Source organism: Balaenoptera borealis (genome assembly GCF_965194805.1).
Source record: "Balaenoptera borealis genome assembly, chromosome: 18".
Lineage (NCBI taxonomy): Eukaryota > Metazoa > Chordata > Mammalia > Artiodactyla > Balaenopteridae > Balaenoptera > Balaenoptera borealis.
This window is the reverse complement of record NC_138877.1, coordinates 38,463,641-38,487,093: the sequence shown is the minus strand read 5'-3', so window position 1 is coordinate 38,487,093 and position 23,453 is coordinate 38,463,641.

Below are 23,453 nucleotides of genomic sequence, written 5' to 3'. Positions count from 1 at the left end.
TGCATCTATTGAGATGATCATATGGTTTTCTCCTTCAAATTGTTAATATGGTGTATTGCATTGATTGATTTGCATATATTGAAGAATCCTTGCATTCCTTTGATAAACCCCACTTGATCATGGTGTAGGATTCTTTTAGTGTGCTTTTGGATTCTGTTTGCTAGTATTTTGTTGAGGATTTTTGCATCATGTTCATCAGTGATATTGGTCTGTAGTTTTCTTTTTTTGTGACATCTTTGTCTGGTTTTGGTATCAGGGTGATGGTGGCCTTGGAGAATGAGTTGGGGAGTCTTCCTCCCTCTGCAATATTTTGGAAGAGTTTGAGAAGGATAGGTGTTAGCTAGTCTCTAAATGTTTGAAAGAATTCGCCTGTGAAGCCATCTGGTCCTGTGCTTCTGTTTTTTGGAAGATTTTTAATCACTGTTTCAATTTCAGTGCTTGTGATTGGTCTGTTCATATTTTCTATGTCTTCCTGGTTCAGTCTTGGAAGGTTGTGCATTTCTAAGAATCTGTCCATTTCCTCCAGGTTGTCCATTTTATTGGCATAGAGTTGCTTGTAGTAATCTCTCATGATCCTTTGTATTTCTGCAGTGTCAATTGTTACTTCTCCTTTTTCATTTCTAATTCTATTGAATTGAGTCTTCTCCCTTCTTTTCTTGATGAGTCTGGCTAATAGTTTATCAATTTTGTTTATCTTCTCAAAGAATCAGCTTTTAGTTTTACTGATCTTTGCTATCATTTCCTTCATTTTTTTTCATTTATTTCTGATCTGAACTTTATGATTTCTTTCGTTCTGCTAACCTTGGGGTTTTTTTGTTCTTCTTTCTCTAATTGCTTTAGCTGTAAGTTTAGATTGTTTATTTGAGATGTTTCTTGTTTCTTAAGGTAGGATTGTATTGCTCTAAACTTCCCTCTTAGAACTGGTTTTGCTGCATACCATATGATTTGGGTCGTCGTGTCTTCATTGTCATTTGTTTCTAGGTATTTTTTGATTTCCTCTTTGATTTCTTCAGTGATCTCTTGGTTATTAAATAGTGTATTGTTTTGCCTCCATTTGTTTGTATTTTTTACAGATTTTTTCCTGTAATTGATATCTAGTCTCATAGAGTTGTTGTCACAAAAGATACTTGATATGATTTCAATTTTCTTAAATTTACCAAGGCTTGATTTGTGACCCAATATATGATCTATCATGGAGAATGTTCCATGAGCACTAGAGAAGAAAGTGTATTCTGTTGTTTTTGGATGGAATGTCATAAAAATATCAATTAAGTCCATCTTGTTTAATGTGTCATTTAAAGCTTGTGTTTCCTTATTTATTTTCAGTTTGGATGATCTGTCATTGGTGAAAGTGGGGTGTTAAAGTCCCCTACTATGATTGGTTTACTGTCGATTTCCCCTTTTATGGCTGTTAGTATTTGCCTTAAGTTTTGAGGTGCTCCTATGTTGGATGCATAAATATTTTCAATTTTTATATCTTCTTCTTAGATTGATCCCTTGATCATTATGTCATGTCCTTCTTTGTTTCTTGTAATAGTCTTTGTTTTAAAGTCTATTTTCTTTGATATGAGAATTGCTACTCCAGCGTTCTTTTGATTTCCATTTTCATGGAATATCTTTTTCCATCTGCTCACTTTCAGTTTGTATGTGTCCGTAGGTCTGACGTGGGTCTCTCATAGACAGCATACATATTTGGTCTTGTTTTTGTATCCATTCAGTGAATCTGTGTCTTTTGGTTGGAGCATTTAATCTATTTACATTTAAGGTAATTATTGATATGTATGTTCCTATTACCATTTTCTTAATTGTTTTGGGTTTATTATTGTAGGTCTTTTCCTTCTCTTGTGTTTCCTGCCTAGAGAAGTTCCTTTAGCATTTGTTGTAAAGCTGGTTTGGTGGTGCTGAAGTCTCTCAGCTTTTGCTTGTCTGTAAAGGTTTTAATTTCTCCATCAAATCTGAATAAGATCCTTGCTGGTTCGAGTAATCTTGGTTGTAAGTTTTTCTTTTTCATCACTTTAAATATGTCCTGCCACTCCTTTTGGCTTGCAGACTTTCTGCTGAAAGATCAGCTGTTAACCTTATGTGGATTCCCTTGTATGTTATTTTTTGTTTTTCCCTTGCTGCTTTTAATATTTTTTCTTTGTATTTAATATTTGGTAGTTTGATTAATATGTGTCTTGACGTGTTTCTCCTTGGATTTATCCTGTATGGGACTCTCTGTGCTTCCAGGACTTGATTAACTATTTCCTTTTCCATATTAGGGAAGTTTTCAACTATAATCTCTTCAAATATTTTCTCACTCCCTTTCTTTTTCTGTTCTTCTTCTGGGACCCCTATAATTCGAATGTTGGTGAGTTTAATACAGTCCCAGAGGACTCTGAGACTGTCCTCAATTCTTTTCATTCTTTTTTCTTTATTCTGCTCTGTAGTAGTTATCTCCACTATTTTATCTTCCAGATCACTTATCCGTTCTTCTGCCTCAGTTATTCTGCTATTGATCCCTTCTAGAGAATTTTTAATTTCATTTATGGTGTTCTTCATGATAGTTTGTTTGCTCTTTAGTTCTTCTAGGTCCTTGTTAAACGTTTCTTGTATTTTCTCCATTCTAATTCCAAGATTTTGGATCACTTTTACTATAATTATTCTGAATTCTTTTTCAAGTAGACTGCTTATTTTCTCTTCATTTGTTAATTCTGGTGGGTTTGTACCTTGCTCCTTCATCTGCTGTGTGTTTCTCTGTCTTCTCATTTTCCTTAACTTACTGTGCTTGGGGTTTCCTTTTCACAGGCTGCAGGTTCGTAGATCCTATTGTTTTTGGTGTCTGCCCCTAGTGGCTAAGATTGGTTCAGTGAGTTGTGTAGGCTTCCTGGTGGACGGGACTAGTGCCTGTGTTCTGGTGGATGAGGCTGGATCTTGTCTTTCTGGTGAGCATGTCCATGCCTGGTGGTGTGTTTTGGGGTGTCTGTGACCTTATTATGATTTTAGGCAGCCTCTCTTCTAATGGGTTGGGTTGTGTTCCTGTCTTGCTAGTTGTTTGGCATAGGGTGTCCAGCACTGTAGCTTGCTGGTCATTGAGTGGAGCTGGGTCTTGGCATTGAGATGGAGATCTCTGGGAGATTTTTGCCATTTGCTATTACGTGGAGCTGGGCAGTCTCTGGTGGACCAATGTCATGAACTTGGCTCTCCCACCTCAGAGGCACAGCCCTGATGCCTGGCTGGAGCACCAAGAGCCTGTCATCCACACAGCTCAGAATAAAAGGGAGAGAAAAAGAAAGAAAGAGAGAAAAATTAAAATAAAGTAAAATTAAAAAGTTATTAAAATAAAAACAAAAAATAATTATTTAAAAAATTTTTTTAAGTAATTCAAAAAAAGAAAGAAGGAAGAGAATAATCAAACCAATAAACGAATCCACCAATGGTAACAAGCACTGAAAACTATACTAAAAAAACAAAAAAACAAACAAAAGAAACAGACTGGCAGAACCCAGGACAAATGGTAAAAGCAAAGTTATACAGACAAAATCACACACAGAAGCACGTGCATACACACTCACAAAAAGAGAAAAAGGGAAAAATATATATATATATTTTGCTCACAAAGTCCACTGCCTCAAATTGGGATGTTGTCTATTCAGGTATTCCACAGATGCAGGGTACATCAAGTTGACTGTGGAGATTTAATCCACTGCTCCTAAGGCAACTGGAGGAGATTTCCCTTTCTCTTCTTTTTTTGCACAGCTCCTGGGATTCAGCTTTGGATTTGGCCGTGCCTCTGCGTGTAGGGCACCTGTGGGCATCTGTTCTTCACTCAGACAGGATGGGGTTAAAGGAGCAGCTGATTAGGGGCTCTGGCTCACTCAGGTCGTGGGGAAGGAGGGATATGGAGTATGGGGCGAGCCTGCAGCAGCAGAGGCCGGCATGACATTGCACCAGCCTGAGGCGTGCCATGTGTTCTCCTGGGGAAATTGTCCCTGGATCACGGGACCCTGGCATTGGCGGGTTGCACAGGCTCCAGGAGGGGAGGTGTGGCTAGTGACCTGTGCTTGCACACAGGCTTCTTGGTAGCTGCAGCAGCAGCCTTAGCGTCTCATGCCTGTCTCTGGGGTCCGTGCTGATAACCGCGGCTTGCGCCCATCTCTAGAGCTCCTTTAAGCAGTGCTCTTAATCCCCTCTCCTCCCACACCAGGAAACAAAGAGGCAAGAAAAAGTCCTTTGCCTCTTTGGCAGTTCCAGACCTTTTCCCAGACTCCCTCCCAGCTAGCCGTGGGGCACTACCCCCCTTCAGGCTGTGTTCACACAGCCAATCCCAGTCCTCTCCCTGGGATCTGACAGAAGCCGGAGCCTCAGATCCCAGCCTCCACCCGTCCTGGCGGGTGAGTAGACAAGTCTCTCGGGTTGGTGGGTGCTGGTCGGCACCAATCCTTGGTGCAGGAATCTCCACTTTACCCTCTGCACCCCTGTTGCTGCGTTCTCCTCCATGGCTCCGAAGCTTCTCCCCTCCCCCACCCACAGTCTCTGCCCATGAAGGGACTTCCTAGTGTGTGGAAACCTTTCCTCCTTCACAGCTCCCTCCCACTGGTGCAGGTCCCGTCCCTATTCCTTTGTCTCTGTTTTTTCTTTTTTCTTTTGCCCTACCTAGGTACGTGAGGAGTTTCGTGCCTTTTGGGAGGTCTGAAGTCTTCTGCCAGTGTTCAGTAGGTGTTCTGTAGGAGTTGTTCCACATGTAGATGTATTTCTGATTTATTTGTGGGCAGGAAGGTGATCTCCACGTGTTACTCTTCCACCATCTTGAAGCTCTTCTCCACCTTGTCTTCTAATGTCACATTTCCTGGATTCAATATGCCCTATTCATTGCCAGAGCCATCATGCCAACCCTCTCTTTGGCCAAATACCAGTAAATAAACAGTGTATACATAAATCTTCATTAATGATCCTTTCTTATGTTAAAAATATTGCATAGGAACAACTCATTCCTAATTACTGCAATTTACAACTATAGGGACATAAAATGGACAACTTTGTTAACAGGAACCAAAAGGAACTGATATATTCTTTCCCTTTTGGCAATGATCATCTTCAAGGAAACAAATTATTGTGGTTGATGTATAAGGTGGCTCTTTCAGCAGTTAATAGCTGTGAGTATTAACAATGTTTGTCTGCATTGTTCCCAAGCATTACTATAATAGAAAAATAAAATAAGGCAGCCAGACTAAATGTGAGATGAGGGACACGTAGGGGTAAAATAATAAAATTTTATTCAGCACTTAACTATGTGACAGACACTGTCTTTAAGCATATTATATATGTAACTTACTGAATCCTTCAAGCATCCTAGAGTGTTAAGTATGTTATATATTTTCCCGTTTAGAAAAAGGAGACCTTGAGGTGTTAGGTGATGTGGCAGATGGAACCCAGATTCTAAGTGGCAGAACTTGAAGCCAAAGGTATGACCTATGACTCCAAATTCTAAGCTCGATCACGGTTCTAGTCAGTTGTGAGCAGGTAAATATTTAACAAACTTCTCAAGGAGTAAATGGAGGAACCATGATTTCTAGAATTTCCTAATTATTGTGTAAATGCCTCTACCATGGTCGATTTTAAGCTACCACCAACATCATATGATATTGGAAAGAGGTGCACAATTAGCTCTGGAGAGTCAGTGCATGTGGGCTTTATAACACCAGTGCAACTTATGGTAATTTAATCCTTTTGGAAGTTTATCAACTGGATAGAACATACATCTACCATGAACTCTATTTTTAAAAGGGTTATAACTTATAATTACAACAGTCCATCAGAACTTAATTTCTTAATTTCTAAATTTAACAGTGTAAATTATTTTTAAAATATTTGAAATCAAGCAGTGTTTAAAATGAATTTTTCATGCAAGTCTGGTGGCAATATTTAATAAAGTCTTCATACTTTATTAATTCAGTGAAACTTGCACTTATGTTTGAACCTGGACTAACATTTTGGGCTAAAAGTAAATTGTGGAGTCCACATTCTTTAGCAATCCACTTTGGAACTTACTAAACTGTCTGTACCATTCTACTTACATGTTTGAGAGTTATGCACTTTATTGATGATAATTTAAATAGATAAACCTAAAACATTCTCAACCTATGGTAATTACATCCATATTACAAAGCAAAATATTCTAGGGAATGTCTGAGTTATAAGTAAATATCACAGTGTATTAACTATTAGATATAATTACATACTAATTATAATAATATTTTTAAAATAAAGTGTTTCATTATCAGTTATTTTATCTGGAATAGGTAAATGAAATGAATAGTATCTTTTGGTCAGTTGTGGTAGAAAGGTATCTTTGAGAAACTATAACTCTAAACTTTGTATAATGTATACACATCTCAATAACAATATATTATCTGATGTTTTACCATGTGCCTTACATCCCCAGACATATTAGTTGTATAGTACCTAACACTATAGGTGTTATAGGTGTTATTATAGTAAAAATTACTGGGATGCTATATCAGAGTTATTTCTTACTGTGCTTTCTCCAAAAAATCTTAAAAATCATTGCTCTAATGCATGTTTACTCCTGTACATGATAAAGTATCATGAAGCAGATGATTATTGCTACCAAGAACAATTACAAATGCTTGACAAAGTACAAAAATATATTTGGAGAAATTTAAAAGTTGCTCAGGAAATTCCACGGTCAAGATGAGCCTAAAGAGGGGCTTCCCTGGTGGTGCAGTGGTTGAGAATCTGCCTACCAATGCAGGGGACACGGGTTCAAGCCCTGGTCTGGGAGGATACCATATGCCGCAGGCCAAATAGGCCCGTGAGCCACAATTACTAAGCCTGTGTGTCTGGAGCCTCTGCTCCACAACAAGAGAGGTCTTGATAGTGAGAGGCCCGCACACCGTGATGAAGATTGGCCCCCACTTGCTGCAACTAGAGAAAGCCTTCGCACAGAAATGAAGACCCAACACAGCCATAAATAAATAAATAAATAAATAATTCCCATTTAAAAAAAAAAGATGAGCCTAAAGAGATGACTAAATGTTATGTGATTTCTTGAATAAGACATAGGAACATAAAATATATATATTAGGTAAAAACTAAGAAATAAATTATAAATTTTAGTTAATAATGGTAATAATGTTCACTAATTGTTACAAATGTACTATAATAATTTAGGATATTAATCAAAAAGATCTGAAACTGTAAAACTTCTAAAAGAAAACATAGGGGAAAGTCTCACTGACATTGTTCTTGGCAATGATCTTCTCTTTTTGATATGACACCAAAAGCACAAGCAAGAAAGGCAAAAGAAAATAAGTGGGATTCCATCAAACTAAAAATCTTCTGTGCAGCAAAAGAAGCAATAAAAAAAAGTGAAAGGCAACATACAGAATGGGAGAAAATATTTGCAAACCATCTATCTTATAAGAGGTTAATATCCAAAACATATAAAGAACTCATACAACTAAATAACAAATAAAGACATCTGATTAAAACATAGGCAGAGGAACTGAAAAGATATTTTTCTAAAGATGATATCCAAATGGCCAAAAAATACATGAAAAGATGCTCAAAATCACTAATCATTAGGGAAATGCAAAGCTAAACCATAAGATATCACTTCATACCTATTAGAGTGGCTATCACCATAAAGATGAGATAACAAGTGTTGTGAAGGATGTGAAGAAAAGGGAACATTTGTGTACTGTTTGTGGGAATGTAAATTGGTGCAGCCACTATGGAAAACAGTATGGAGATTCCTCAAAAAATTAAAATTAGAACTACCATATGATCCAGAAATCTATTTCCTGGGTATATATCCAAAGGAAATGAAAAGATATCTGCACAACTATGCTTATTGTAACATTATTCACAATAGCCAAGATATGGAAACAACCTAAGTGCCCACCAATAGGTGAATGGATAAAGAAGACGTGGCATATATATATATATACAGTGGAAAGTTATTCAGCCATGAGAAAGGACAAAATCCTGCCATTTTCAATAACAGTGATGGAACTTGAGTACATTATGCTAAGTGAGATAATCCAAAAAAGAAATTTTCTCAAATAGAGATAAGACAAATACTGTATGGTATCACATATATGTGTTATTAAAAATCAAAGCAAACCCATAGAAACACAGTAGAATGGTGGTTGCCAAGGACTGGGGCAAAAAGGGAGATGTCGGTAAAATAGTACAAACTTCCAATAAGAAGTTGAATAATTTCTAGGCATATAATGTACAGCATTTTGGTTATAGATAACAATACTGTACTCTATACTTGAAAGTTGCTAAGAGGGTGGATCATAAATGTTCTCACCACAAAAAATAAATTGTAATTATGTGATGTGAAGCAAGTGTTAACTAAACTAATCATAGTGCAATATATGTGTATCACATCAACATCTTGTACACCTTAAACTTACATAATGTCAATTATGTCTCAATAAATCTGGAAAAAATAACAGGAGAAATTTGGATATGAGGTATATGGGAATCTCTGTATTATGTTAACAAATTTTCTGTAAACTTTAAACAGTTGTAAATTTAAAAATTTATTTAAAAGTAAGCAGGGAGGATTTAAGAAAAGATTTTTCAAAAAGAAAAAAAATCAGTTGTTGAGGCAACTGGTCTTCAAAGAAACAACTCCATAGAAGAATGGACTGACAGACATGAGCAAGCATTCTGCTGTGATTTTTTTTTTTTCCTTAGTACATTTGTTGATTGTGTGTAAGGGGTAAAAATGTGAAGACTTAGGTGAAGTGTCAGACAGAGAGCAATCCCGTAGTGCAGAGAAACAAGGTAAGTTTTGGTAGTTGCACAGAGCTAAAATAAGTAGATGATGGATAGATGGATATATAGATAGATAGATGACAGATAGATGGATGAATAGAAAGGTAGATAGATAGATAGATAGATAGATAGATAGATAGATAGATAGGTAGATAGATAGATAGATAGAGGCAAATAGTATGAATTTCAAAGTCTTGGTGAAAAATGAGTGAGAAAAAGAGCCAGAATAAATCAACACTGGCAATTTTCCCAACTAATATTTTCCATATTCTTTTAGGGCAGAAGGCTAAAAAAATCTAAGCTCAAAGATTCTGCTTGGTTTTCACATGCTGAGAAGACCACAAAAAAGTTCTGACCAGGTGCTCCGTTACTAATCTAAACAAGAGCTAAACCCTGGGAGAAGTGGTAAACCAACATCAGAACTGTCAAAACACTAATCAGTTCAGATTCTGATTGAATTAAGGTGATTATCTGACACCCTAACTACCTAGGGGGGAAAAGAAATGAATCTTCTATGGAGGATTAGGAAATCAAAGTCCTCTAAGCTTTTGAATTAAATAATTGAAAATCAAGCACTTAACTAGCATCAGGAGGAATTTAAAGAATGCGATTAACATGATCAATAAAAGAGAAAGATAATAAATACAAAGGTGAAGATTTCTACAGGAGAATAATCTATAAAAAGAATGAAATGGATATTCTAAGGCTAAAACACGTAACAACTGAATGTTATAACCCAATTATGGGTTAAATGACAGCTTATACATAGAAAAAAAAAGAAATAGTAAGCTTAAATACATTTACATAGAAAATATCTAGACTAAAGGAAATAAAAGAAAATTGAAAATAGGGAACAGAGTATAAAGAGCATTTATATGTAATTTGAATCTTGAAAGGATAAGTGAGAAATGAGGTAGAAGTAGTGTTTTAAGAGATAATTTCTGAGAATTTTCCATGATAAAAGACACCAACACATAGATTTAAATAGCCCTGCAATTCCACAAGTCATACAGAGTGAAGTAAGTCAGAAAGAAAAAAGCAAATACTGTATGCTAACACATATATATATATATATATATATATATATATATATGGAATCTAAAAAAATAAAGGTTCTGATGAACCTGGGGGCAGGAAAGGAATAAAAACACAGACGTAGAGAATGGACTTGAGGACATGGGGAGGGGAAAGGGTAAACTGGGACTAAGTGAGAGAGTAGCATTGGCATATATACACTACCAAATGTAAAAAAAGATAACTAATGGGAAGCAGACGCATAGCACAGGGAGATCTGGTCAGTGCTTTGTGTCCACTTAGAAGGGTGGGATAGGGAGGGTGGGAGGGAGATGCAAGAGGGAGGGGATATAGGGATATATGTATATGTATAGCTGATTCACTTTGATATACAGCAGAAACTAACACACCATTTTAAAGCAATTATACTCCAATAAAGATGTAAAATAAATAAATAAATAAATAAATAAATAAATAAATAAATAAATAAAGGAAGGAAATAAAGGGAGGGAGGGAGAAAGAAAGAAAAAAAAGAAGGAAGGGAGAGAGGGAGGGAGAGAGGGAGGGAGGAAAGAAAAGCTACACCTATGCATACTATAGTACAGCTGCTGAAGGCAAAAAGTCTGAAACCAGTCAGGAAGAAAAGCATACATTATCTTCAAAGGAATAATAATAAGACTTAAAACCAACATTTCAAATCGTCTAGAAAAACTAGAACTTGATAGAATGACTTACTTAAATAACTACTTAAAGGTATGAAAGAAAAACTTATAACATAGAATTCTCTACCCAATAAAAATAGTTATGAAAAATGAAGTTGAAATTAAAATATTTGCAAAATAAAATAAAACAGATATTTATCAACTATATTAGAAATATTAAAGAGAGAGTTTTTCAGGCAAAAGGAAAGAGACCCCAGGTGGAATCACAGAAAGACAGGAAGCTGGAAGAACAATGGAAATGGGAATTGAGATTCTATAGTCTTTTTTTTCTATTATGATGATATGCATCCCAACTTTACATCACTTACTTGACTAATTTTCTATCTGGCCCTCAGAATTATAACTTCTAACACAGGAGCTGTCCGTTTTCTCTTTCTCCCCCCAATAATTTATGTAACCATTTGGCAATCTTTTCTTATAATTTATATGTTAATGTTCTTTATCACACTTTCCCTCATTTAGCTCCATGGTATGGCAGTTAAAGCTAACCAAATACCCATGTGTTTCTCTCCATTTGTCAGACTTTCTTGCAATGAGATTGAGATCATATGACTATATTGGTTAATGAACTATGAGCCTAATTATATGTTCAAACTTCTGGTCAGAGGCTATTAATAGTTTATTTGCCTCTGCTATTCCTCTTCCCAGGGCATCCCTCTTGAAAGGCATTGGTTCCAGATGGCATAGATTCAAGATAGATGAGTCCTGTACAGCTCACCTCAGGATTGACTTGGCTGAGAAATAAATTTTTAGTATATTAAGCCACTATGATTTTTAGTTTGTTATAACAACAGCATGCTCTAACTTAAACTGATAGGTATGTATGTATGATCTCTGTCTCCATCTCTGTCTCTGTTTCCCTCTGAAACTTCATTTCAAATGTACAAATAATGGTACATGGAACACCTTCTGAATGTAGAGAAGTTTTCCTCGAATCAGCAAAATATATTATTCCTATATTCTATAAATTTTGAAGTAAAAATAGCTATTTACAAACTGAAGAATCATTAGCAATCATCCCAAGATTTTGAGATATAGTTCTGCTCTTAAGGCTTATTGTATGTTAACACATTTTTAACTGCAATCGTTTTATGTTATGGTAAACTGAAAAAATTCTATTACACAATGTTGAAAGTCCATACCGCAACAGAACAAGGGTAGTTTATCTATTGGGAGGTGATGAGGTGATAACATTTTAGTGCTATTATTAATTATGTAAATAATTTCATACTTTATATAAAATAAATGAAGTACAAATAGAGACTGTATTCAAACTCCACAGGGTAGTTTAAGAGGTATGGCTATAAAGTAATGACATTGATTTTATATATTGTTATGGAAGCAGAGTTAATTACCTACCTATCTATCTATCCATCCAGTTATGTATACATATCTAACTATAGATATGCTAATTGTATTAGTTAATAATTAATTAATTTTAAAAAGATTAATTAAAGTGAATTTATTTTATTGATTAATAATTAAATTTATTAATCAATAAAATACAAACGTTTATGTACTACAAGGCATGATTACAACTTATTGAAGACTTAGAAATTTTAACAAGTGTAAAAATAGTAAATATGTAGAGTACCAAAAATGTTGAATCCTGCAACATCAAATAGTCCCATAGCTCTCTATTATTTAATAAAAGGGCAATGAGTAAATGATGGTAAAATAGTGTCTCTGTAAAATGTCACACAGCATGCATAAGCTGCAAGGTCATCATTGCTAGGGAGTTAAAAGAACATTGAATTAGAATTCTTTAATTTCCCAGTGATGTGTTAAGTATTCTGTGGATACTGAAGGCGCTAAACACAAAAGAAAAAATGTAGTCTGCATAATTTAAAAACATGTTGAGTACAATAGGCAGAAAAATATTATAGCTTTTATTTTTTAATTAAAAATTTTTTTGAATTCTATTTTATTATTATTTTTATATAGCAGGTTCTTATTAGTTATCTATTTTATACATATTAGTGTATATATGTCAATCCCAATGTCCCAATTCATCCCCCACCCCCCCACCCCCACTGCTTTCCTCCCTTGGTGTCCACACGTTTGTTCTCTACATCTGTGTCTCTATTTCTGCCTTGCAAATTGGTCCATCTGTACCATTTTCTTAGATTCCACATATATATATAGTTTTATTTTATTTCAAAATAATGTATGCTTATAAAAAATAAAAATTCCTGATGTGCATAAGTAAGGGTTTCTCCATCCCAGGGTCCAGAAGCAAACACCATTGATAGTTCAGTACAGTTTTCAGACATTTTGCAATGTGTTTGAAGCATAAACAGGGACACAGGTAATTAGAAGACACTACACTGAATGCTGTACATTATCCTCTCACTTGAAATATATCATAAGCATTCTTTTTCTATTTTGGAATATATAAAACTTTATGTTTGATAAATATTGCATATCATTCCATAGTCTGGTATTATTCTGATTCAAAGATTCCTCAGATGATGGACATTTAAAAAGCCTATATTTTGTCTCTTGCAAATATTGTAGTGTTATACATGGTTATATTTATTCCATTGGCTACCTGTGTATTTCTGAAGGGTTTTTTAAGATCAAGTAATGTGCATTCTAAGTTTTTGTTATGTACTGACAAAACTCTTTCCAAAAATTTCAACTATATATGGGTCTTTTCCAAGATCTTACAGAACTCCTTGGGCCTATCCTAGGACCCATTTCTGGTATAAACTAGTCCCACAGTATATTATTTGCCTCTGCCATCCTTAATGGTTTGGTATCTTATAGGGAAGTCCTCATTATTGTTTTTTTATTTTTCAAAATATTTTGCCTATCACACTTTATAATAAACTTATCAGCATCCCTAAAACCTTCTCAATGGTATACCAGTTCAAAAACTATTTATTATCTTGTCAAATTGAAAATTCCCTTCTGGGAATTCCTAACCTAAACATGGGCCTGAGATCTGGAGGTAGAGTAGATACCTTGTCCAAATAAAGTGGAAAACATGATGATAAAAATCAACTTGATAATAATGGAGAAAAAAACCAGAAAACTGTGGGTGTCTGATGGCATCATTTGTAGCTAAACTCACCCAGAAACTAGTTACTGTCAGAATTCTCTTTACATGAAAAAATTGCTCCTTGTCCTCTCTTTCTGGTAATTATTATTTTTAATTTGTAATCAGACACATAAAAAAGGTATGAAATCTCTCTGAAGTGGTGGAATTTGAATGCACACTTGAATAAAGTGACAGAATAAGATAGGCATATAAGAAAATACAAATATTCTAATGAATGAATTGTCTTCAGTGCCTTTGATCAAAATGAGTGTCTTCAGTGTCTTAGATCAAAAAGAAGGACTTTGGGAGTGAGAAGGAACAACTGAGGAGGTATGTAGGAAGGATAAAATAGACAAGAGCCTATTTTAGGATTTCATGTAATTTTTAGTTAATGAGAAACATTTGGAAGGTTTTGAGCAGGTGAGAAATTGATCAGATTTTCATTTTTACAATTATATTGGGCTTCTCTGAAGACAGCTCTCTGAAGGATATAGAAATAAAAACAGCAGATCAGTTCTTTTACAAGGTTCTTTTCAGTAATCTCAACAAGAGTTAATGTTGTGTGGGTCTGGGTATCTGTTGAGGTATTGAGAAGTGATGGAGTTCAGGATATGTTCTTCAATAGGACCAGGTGAGCAATTGGAGTAAAAGGTGTGGCAAAGAGGGACTGGCACCAAGACTCTAGAATTGTGGTTTCAAGCATCTAAATAAATGATGAAGATAATCTGGAAATATATTTGGGGGGTAAGAATGAAACAAAGTAACGTGAATTTTGCAAAAACAGAGAAGTTTGATATATCTACTTGACATTCAAACGAAGATGATGAGTAGGCCATTGGATATATGAGTCTGGAATTCAGGAGGCAATTTATTTAAAGCCATGTGCTTTCTATATCTCACAGGCAGTGGCATTAGATACAGAATAGAAGCAAGCACAGCCCAAGAGATAGCCAGTTTTTAAAGGTCAGGAAGAGAAACAAAAAGAGAGGATTCATTAAGGAGAATGAGAAAAAGCAACCATGTTTCCAGGGGAAAAAAAGTGTATTTAATTTAAAAAGCAAGCAAAAACAGGAAAAAAACCTCATCATGAAAAATTTATTTAGCACAATATAGGAAAAACAACAATAATAAAGTTTTAAACTTATTAGTTACATCTTACGACATATTCCAAATATCTAATTGTTTAAGCTGAAGACAGCACGTGGATCTGCCTTCTAAAGCTGTTCAACATCAGACTCCAACAACACTGGAGTTATGAGAGTATGGACCAAACATTTCTTTTTTCAATTTTAATTATGTTAAACATTAAGAAAGAACACAATAGTTTAAAGCAAGATATGTTTGTAAATTATATAGTGCAAGGAAAAAGTTTGATATTTGAAAGAAGATTGAAGATATCTGAAATATGATAATACATGAAATGTAAAATAATAGGTAATTTACATAATTTAAATACACAACTCAAAATACATCACCTATTCCAAAGGAGATTCGAATTTACAAATTTTCCAAATAACAAGAGATTGGAAAGAATTAACAAAAACATTCTTTCTTTGTAAGAAAATTAAGAGAAAAATGAATGTTTAAAATAGACTAACTCATTTTAAGGTATTATTCAAATAAGAATTATTAAAATAAGTAGTCTCAGTCAAGGCTCTTTGTTGCAAGATACACACCTTACTCTGCAAATATTAAGTAATAATAATAAAATATGTATATAATTATTATAATTATAACTATTTATGTGAAGGCTGTTGGGAGCCAACAAAATCCTCAGAAAGCTGGAGGTCTGAAAAATATGCTGGGAAAAAATAATTTTGAAACGCTTTATAAGCAGCTGTTATTACAAAGGGCTGCCTCTGGAACAGCTTAATCCACCATCATTCAAAAATCCAAAATTTCCTGAATTATTTCCAGTTGTCTGAGACTCAAACATTTGTGCTCCTCCCAGGCTATGCCAGAGCAGGGAAAGGGGGTAATCATCCTCATGTGTTTCTGCAGTGCAAGGCAAAAATACCATCCTATTCAAATGGAATAAGGGGTGGTATAGAAAGGGATTTAAGATTTGATTGATGGATAGCTAAAAAATTTAAAATATCTTCTACAATCATTCAGACAGCAGAGAGAGAATTATATACATACTTCAGTGTCAGTCATGGAGGGCTAAGTTATAATTCAGTAACAACAATAGCAAAAAATAAAACAAAATCTTATTTCTCATATATTGCTTTTACAGTGATTTTCCTGCAAGAATTTAGGCTTATGAAGTGCTCATCATGTGGAATATTGCCAATCAGCATGGAAGACAGTATACTTACTATAAAAGACTGACAGTAGTAAGAGTATAAAATATTATATTTTATTTTAAGAAAAGTTGAAACAAGAAATATATTTGAACATTTTTTTCCTGCTAACCAATGTCTTGGAAGAGTAAATGCAAGATCTTACATTTCAACATTACAAAGGAAGTAAGATTGTAGTGTTAATTTTATCTTTCTATTTTGATATTTTATAAAGGCAGAGTTCTAATTTAATGTGAAAGTCAGTTGAAAAAATAGGAAATCTAATGATTTTTTTAAAAAATTGTCATTATGGCCATGTTTCTTATGGTGTCAACCATAGATCACTTGCCTCACAATCATGTTTATCATTTAAACATGCATATTCATGAGCCCAACTCTAAAACTAGTTAATCATACTTCTCCAGGAATCTGCAGTTTTAAAAAGCTGTCCAGATAATTCTGAAACTGACTGAAATCAGTTTAAGAAATTCCTTTTAAGTTGTTCATTTAATTTAAAAAATAATTGTAGTATGAGTTACAGAGTATTTATACATGCCAAATAAAAGAGAAATCAAGAAATGATATCTATTACTAAAGCCATCATTTTTTTAAAAGACTATTCTTTTTGGAGCAGTTTTAGGTTCACACCAAAATTTAGAGGAAGGTACAGAGATTTCCCATATTCCCCTGCCTTCACCCCTGCATAGATCCCCCATTATCAGCATCCTCATCAAACTGGTACATTTGTTACAATTGATAAACCTACATTGATATACCATAATCACCCAAAGTCCATAGTTTACACTAGAGTTTACTCTTGTCTTGGTGTTGTACATTTTATGGGTTTTAATATTTGTATAATGGCATATATCCATCATTATGGTACCATACGTCATGTTTTCACTGCCCTAAAAATCCTCTGTTCTTTGCTTATTCATTCCGGTCCCTGGCAACTGATTTTCCTTGTCTCTATAGTTTTTCCTTTACCAGAGGGTAGTATAGTTAGACTCAATCAATATTTAACCTTTTCAGATTGGCTTTTTTCATTTAGTATTATGTGTTTAAGTCTCTTTCATATCTTTTCATGACTTGAAAGCTCATCCCCTTTCAACGTTGATAATATTCCATTGTCTAGATGTATCCACAAGTTATTTATCCAGTCTTCTACTGAAGGACACCTTGGTTGCTCCCAAGTTCCATCAGGTTTTTGTGAACAACAAAGACATCTGTGGAAGTAGAGACGGGATACTGGATGGTTGCCTGGGTTTTGGATCTCTGTGTCCTGGCAAAAGAGCCACAGTATAATTGTTAGAAGTTCAGATCAGTAGTCTTGATAACTCTGGTCAAACTTTGTTCTCATATTTATTAACTTGTTATCTTGGAGCATCTGTTTAAGCTATTTGAGCCTTGGCTGCTTTATCTGGAAAATGCAGAAAATATTAGCATTTATTCTCCTGTGGTTTTTGAGACTTAAATAAGATTATTCCTTAGAAGACTAACCATAACATCTCATGCCTTTGTTAATGTCTTTTATTATAGAGTTATTATTAATATTTTTATCAACTATAGCTCCTAGTAGTTAAATATAACCTCTGCATTTATGGCAAGCATTTTCCTATGTTAACACTGACTTGAGTGCCAAAACTGGATATCTGTGATCATTTAAGCCAGAATAAATGTGTTAGACCCTGTGTGTTGGAGTTAGTCCTTCATTTCTATTCTTTCTGCTGTTATTTTATTATTTTATCTTTTTAATATGCACCTTCAGCAGATCAAGCTTTTAGCTTTTAACTGCTTTATTTCCTACATAAACTGGAGTTTTTTCTCTGCTGAAATTGTTTCTTACACAGCTGTGTAGTACATTTCCTAATACACATAATTTTAAAAGGATTAATTATCATTATGTCACCAATTGTATGATGTTGCTGCTAAGAATTGGTAAAATTATTAAAAGAAACTAAATGAATGTTGAATGAGAATATAAAAGCTCATGACTGTATAAGCGTTGGCAACTCTTGCTTCATATTGCTTTCATTTAAAAGGAACAATATATTCCAACTTACAGATATTTTTTTAAGCTAATCTTTTAGTAGATACTGAATTCAAAGTCATTTCATTAATATGAGTTCAGATGATAATTTGGAATTTATTTTGGTAGGGAAACACTTTTTACTTAATGATAAAAAATACTTTAGAATACACAGTCACTGAGAGAATGAGTTATTTAAACAGTTTCAGTCCTTTCATTTTCAGTTGTCAAGCATATTAAACAAAAATTGCTCTGAATCCTATCATATTAAATAACTTTAATATAATTTGCCACTTGATGCATCCATTTTAAAAGATGCTAGTGACTTGTATCTATATTATAGCTACCATATTCTGGTACTGCACAATGAAACATGATGGTCCTCTATACTTCCTAAGCTACTTTGTCATATATGTTGACAATTATGTGCAATAAAGTAGTATACCAAACAATGACATAGAGTTCACAGACACATCACTCTAAACAAGACAGATTTTATGGCAATAGGCCTCTTAGAAGTCAGTAAAAACTATTTGAAGTGTCAAAATATATATATTGTTCAATAATGAAGTATTCCTCTTTCATGTGAAAGTAATCCCTAGGAAGGTATCAATTTAAAGGACAAACTAATGGAGGAGTGAAGCTGTTTCAGCTAAGATATATATATATTTTTTAGAGTATTTAATTGTAACTGAGGGCATGAATCTGATAGAACAAAATCTACAAATATCTCCAGACTGCATGGCCAGGCCTCCTCCTAGGTTAAGTCATAATAAAGCATGTACGTTCCAAAAGAATCACAATCTGAAGGTTATCCCAGAAGTGCTTTCTTTTTGTTTGTTTTTAAAATGTATAATTTTAAAATTATACATAAGCAGTTGCTGCTTACCCAGGTGTGAGCCAGTAGCTATTCTATTGTACAGAAATGAATTTGCACCTCAGTGAGGATTCACACCTGGTTAGGTAGTCAGGCCAGGTTAAATGGATTTTGCCCCAGAGGAGAAAAGACAGCTATTATCATGTTGAATCTGTTCTTACCATTTGAATCGGAATCTGAATCAGGGAACTAATAAGGGACACCTGAGAATATCCAAGAAATGAGTTACTTAGATCCTTTTGCTGTATATGCTTATTTTGGCATATAAAATGGGTGTCCCCTCCAAAAAAAGATAAAAATAAATAAAAAATAAATAAAATAAAATTTGTGTCCATATCTTGTATTTAATATAGTACAATTAATTAAAAACATATTTAGAGACAAGTTTTTTTCTTTCCTTCTCCTTGTAGTGTTAACCTGAATTGCTAACAATGATATTTCTAATGGGTAAGGGCTTATGTGTAAAGTTAACTTATAGCTGTAAATCCCCGAATAACCATTCTGTTTTTTCTATGTCAAATTAAAAAAATAAAAAATCTAAACTTAGGTAAGGAGAGACTTTCTTTGAAAAGATTATTGCAAAAGAGGAAGGGAGGCTATTTCAATACTGGAAGGGAAGATATGGCAATAGGGAAAACTTTGACCATGAGATCTACAATCATCACAAAGATCAGGCAGGAAAGAGGTTTTACAGGGAGCAGTAAGCAAGGCTAGAAAGAACCAGACAGACAAATGATCAGGATATGTCTTTCTTTTTGTCTGCCTATTTTAGGGAGGGGCAATAAAGGAAGGGTTGTTCCATGTTCAGTGCTTGCTCAGACAGCATGGACCAAAGTTCAAAGAAGTGGAAGAAGAAAAGTCTGACTAAAATTTGGTCAAATAATATTAGTGAATATTTTTTCCTGATGGGTCAGTGAGGACAAACTGTTCAGTTAATAATTTATAAGGCAAAGAATGGGAATTTGGAGGGTCTGTGTCTGGCATTGCCATAAGTAATTAAGGAGCAGGGCAGGGACATGCATTAGTCCTATCTAAACCACAGGAATGATGGTGATTCTTTGCATTAAGCCATTTTTCAGAACACAAAAGTGTGGAGAACTTTAAGAAAGTCACTTTACAGTCACTGTATTCCAGGAGCTCAGGGTTCATGTAACATTAACGTTGTCTTTCCCCAGTCTTCCATGCTTTCCAGTCATAGTCTCTTCTCCAATTATAGTATATAATCTGTACACTATAAATAATGTAATTTGTAATATAATCTCTGTATTATTTCATTTTAGTATAACTTTTGTCTTTAGTAATAAAATTAGTCTATAATTTCCGAGAATGTTTTAAAAGCACTAGTAAAATGGTGAATCTACTTCTTAACTTTCCCTAGTGCCCTCTTCCTCTTTGTCTCTCACCTCTGTGTCTTAGATCTGACCATCAATTTTCTCACTAGTCTCACCGCCATGGCTTCTTTATTGTTCTCCCTGCTCCTCAATCTTTTTCATGCTGTGTATCCCAAGTTCAAAGTTGTATTTCTGAAATGAAAAAACTTCCATGTAATCTTATGGCCTAAAACAACTTAATGGTTCCTAAGCATGACTTGATAAAATCCAAATCCCATCTGAATTATATAATTGATTATTTAAGATGTGGTCCATCTCAAGCTTTCCAGTCCCCTCTTCATTATTACCTGTACCTTGCATTCTGCGTGCCACTATAATAAAATACTACAAACAACATTTGAACTGTGAAACCCTTCTGTTACTGCTGCATGTAGTAGTCACTTGTCTTATAATGATTTCCTCTCTCATGGAAAATTCCTGTGTTTCTTTTAAATTTGGCTTAAGCTTCATCTCATTTGCAAACCTTGTATGGAAAGTTCCATGACATTTAGAGGTTTCTTCTGTACGCTCACGTCACTTTGAAGCACACTATCATTAAACCAGTTTTCATCCTGTATTGTAATAACCCAAGAAATTCTAAGTAGATTAACGTCAGAAGCAGTGTCTTTTTATTTGTTTCTATAGTCTAGGAGAATTGTCAGTACATAACTGAAAATCAACTCATATGTTTTTGTTTTTTTTTTTTAATGAAGGAAAGAGATAAGCCTCTATATTTGCCCTGAAGATTATCAGAAACAGATCTTTTATAGTTTCCCCAAATATAACATTTTATAGTGCAGAAAGAAAAATAAATAATCTGCATTATGCCCCCCAAAATTATTTCCTTCTTTATTTTCTATTGTTCACTTGCATGAAAATTGAGGATGGCTATGGGGAATGCTCATATTCACAAAAATAAAAATAAAAAATGATATTAGCTTTTCAAATTTTTTTTTTTTTCTATGCTGACTCCCATTTTTCATTCCTCACAATCCTATTGAATATCACTTTAAACTTTTTGGTCTCCATATCTCATGTACATTTTTAAAGGATGTTTCTAAAACCTAGGTGTAGCACATTTGTATTATTTTGACTAATGAAGACTGATTTGGAAAGATTAGTGTCAAATCTTTGAAATGTCACAAAGGTCATTTTTTTCATGACTATAAAATGATAATTTTCCTCCACAACATTAAATTTTTCTTCACCCGTGTTTCAAGTAAATTGCTATTCTACATTGACCTATCTTTTTCATGCCATGTATAAATTATATTTTGCTCCTGAATTCTATCAATTTTCATTTGTTGTGTTGAAACTGCATACTGACTTAAATACTTTCGTTTATGAAATTTATCTTATAAATATGGAATTTCATTTTGTGATACAGATTCTAATCAACTTTATTTTCCAGCCATATACAAATTTGAGAAAATATGCTTTTTCACTTAGAAATATAATGAAGAGAATAGATCCTTTTTATTAATAAGAAAATGAAAAAATACAAATTCCTTCAATGTAAGACTGTGTTAATTGTATGATTCATACTAGCATTGATTATGTGACTTATATACTAAATAAGAAAACATGTGGATTAATCTCACAAATTTATTTAAGTTATGTTTTGTCTTCTCTACAATAGTTTTATAGTTACATGAAGTTAGTTTGATGCAATACCTTTTCATGTTAATATTTAGAGGAGAAATTTAAGCCATCAAAACTAAGTTTTTCTTCTTAACATATCTTTTGCTGAAATAGTAGTAAATGAATTAGTACAAGAGAAAATATTGATCTTTGTATCTCACTTGTTTTATATTGAGACTAGAACTACATGGTCATAACTCATGATAAGTTTTAAAATTTCCATATAGGTCTCAGATACTAAATGCAAAATGTGAATATATTCTTAAAATTAGTGTTATAGCATAACTATTTCTTAAAACATTTGAAACTGATTTAAAATTTGTGCATGGTATAAATTTTGTTGTTGTTTAGGAAGATGTAGTGTTTAGGAAGTTGCAGTGTGTTGTTTAGTTGTTTATGAAGAAGTACTGAGTGTGTCTTTAGAAACAATATTTTGACATTGTGACAAGGTAGAAATAATTTTTATAATAGAAAAAGAAAACTATGCAGTATGTCTAAAAGTAGTCAAAATTACAGAATGTGTTTTTTCATAAAAGACAGTTGCAGTGTCTTTTATTTTGTATTTACCTTTAGTACAGTTTGGCAAGTATTTTGCCATACGAACAAATTTGAATGACAGGTGTATAAAAGCAGTAGCTGTAAATTGCTTTTTAAAATAGCATCATCTATGACACACACAAAGGGTAAGAATAAATCAAGGAAGTAAACTATTCATCCCTATTGTTATGTATTCAACATGCATTTATTGTGGGCTTTCTATATTCTGAGTACTATGCTGGACAGCAGGCATTAAAGTTGAATAATGCAAGGATTATGCACACAAGTTGTTAAGGTAACATAAAATAAATCTGCTACCATTTTGGGAGGTCAGAGAAGGGTTCACAGAAACAGTATTTTTTGGAATTCAGTTATAAAGTATCAGAAGGAGACAACTATACATAGAGGATAGAAAATCATTCAGAGTAGATAGAATAGAATGTACAAACTCTTGATAATATGAAATATCCTGATCCAGGCTGGGAATTCATCAGTTGCCTATCACTGGAGTGCATTGTGGAGGAACAGGCAAATGTAGCTAAGGAGCAGACTGTGAAGAACATTAATTGCTAAGTTAAGGTATTAAAAATTTATTAGTAAAAAAGTCTTTTTATTTTAAGATAAAACCTCTCTGAACATGAGAGTTACACACTAATAACAAGTGTCTGACTCTCATTGTCAGATTAAGATTGTAGAAGAATGTATCACATTATTTAGGAGACAGACTTGAGAAGAATAAATTGAATGTAGAGAGATGATTTAGGAAGTTCTTACAATAGTACATGTGAGAAGTAATATTCACATGAAGCTATCCATGGTAAGGGAAATGAAAGAAGGATATGAGGGATATTAAAGTACTAAGACCCACTGAACTTGACTGACTGGTTAGTGTATTTGTGATTGAGAGAGAAAATCATATTTGTATTGGCTTCTAATTTTCTGGATCTGCTGACTGGGCAAAAGGAGATGTTATCCACAAGGACACAGAACATAGAAAGAAAAAGGACTTGGGAACCAGATGATTTTTAGGTGGAAGCACTTTTGTAGTCTCGATCATACATAACTCTATTATATTACAAGGTAGAGTTAGGATGAGTTGCGTATAATCACTTTGAATTTAAGATGTAAAAATACGCATTCATGTT